General features: G+C 38.2%; 1 protein-coding gene across 1 annotated transcript in view; it reads left to right on the top strand.

Moving 5' to 3' along the window:
* Nucleotides 1-920, top strand: part of Tlcd4 (TLC domain containing 4) — a 90,497-nt gene extending 89,577 nt beyond the window's left edge. Inside the window, exon 10 of the mRNA XM_048814408.1 lies at nucleotides 785-920. The gene's annotated coding sequence lies outside the window, so the exon portion shown is untranslated. The remainder of the gene's footprint in view (nucleotides 1-784) is intronic.
* Nucleotides 921-1,554: the final 634 nt, after the last annotated feature.

The raw sequence follows: 1,554 nt of genomic DNA, 5'->3' as shown, positions 1-1,554 counted from the left end.
GGGGAGGGGGAGGGGGAGTAGGAGGAGAGAGATATCTCTGCTTCCACAACATATATACTCCAAAGGCATGTCCTCAGTGACCTACCACTTACAGCCATACCCTACCTGCCGACAATTACTACCCAGATAATCCATTCAAGCGAATAATCCATTCATGCTGCACTGATTAGGTTAAGGCTTTTGGACCCTTAACCTAATTTCACCTCTGAACTTTCTTGCATTTCTCATACGTGAGCTTTTGGTGGACATGTCATATCTAAACCATTACATCAGTGTAGGTTTCATTTGTGTTTCCCTGATTTCTAGGAATGTTTAATATTTTTTATTTGTGCATTATACTTGTGTATTATGGTGGGATTTGTTATTACATATTTGTACATGTACACAATCTAACAATATAATTTGGCTGATCATGTTTTTCATATATTTGTTGTCCATTAGTATTTCTTCTTTTGACAAATGTCTGTTTGTTGTTTTGCCAATTTATTGATTTTTTTTGGTGTTATGTGTTTTTTGATTTCTTTATATATTCCAACATGTATATATATGCATGCTATGGTTAGGATGTGGAGAAATTGTCCAAAAAGATCAAGTGTGAGACAATGTGAGAGGGTTCAGAAGGGATAGATAATTGGGTTATGAAAGCCTTAGCCAAATTAGTGAATTAATCACTTGATGGAATTAATTGAGTGGTGAGGTGTGGCTGGAGGAGGTGAAGCATTGGGGATATATATATATTTTCCCCCCACTGGTGAGTGAATTCTCTCTGTTTTCTGATCATCAGGTGAGCTGCTTCCCTCTGCCACACTCTTCTGCCATAATGTTCAGCTTCACCTTGAGCCTCAGGGAATGGAATCTGCTATCTATGGATTGAAAGTTTGAAACTGTGAGCTCCCAAATAAACTTTTCCTCCTCTATAATTACGCTGGTCGGGTTTTTTAGTAGCCGTGGCGAAAAAGTTCACTAAAACGATACAAACACACACACACACACACACACACACACTCACATATATTAATCCCCTGTTGGGAGGAACAACCAATGAAGATTTTCTCTCATTTTGTAGGCTTTCTTTTCATGCTCTTGTTTTCTTCGCTGCCCAGACCTCTTTTGTTTGAGCAGCAGGTGACTCCATCCTCTTTATTTCTTCTAGATCTTATAACAGATTCCTAACTCGTGATTTCCTTTGCCTCAGAGATCATCCTTTTTCTAATATTCCCCATATTTTTCACCCTTCCCTCTTTTCTTCATCCTTTCCTCTCTTTTTCTTCTCCTTCCTATCTTCTTCCCTCCTCCTACTATTTTCTTTTCCTCTTTTTAGGAAATTATTTTTTTTTAATTTTCTAACTATAGCTGTAGTTCTTTGAAATATATATATGTCTCCATTTTCAACCACTGAGAATATATCTTGCTAAAAGGGCAGTGCCTACTCATTTGTAGGCCCTTTATGATTTGGAGTAAAGGATCTTTAAAAAGTCACTCAATCCTGCCTGTCTGGTGGCACACACCTGTAATCCCAGCAGTTAGGGAGGTTGAGACAGGAGGATTGTAAGT

This window comes from Marmota marmota, unplaced genomic scaffold (genome assembly GCF_001458135.2).
Source record: "Marmota marmota marmota unplaced genomic scaffold, marMar, whole genome shotgun sequence".
NCBI classification, from domain to species: Eukaryota; Metazoa; Chordata; class Mammalia; order Rodentia; family Sciuridae; genus Marmota; species Marmota marmota.
Note: the sequence above shows the minus strand (reverse complement) of the source record. Positions and strands in the feature narration are given on the sequence as shown.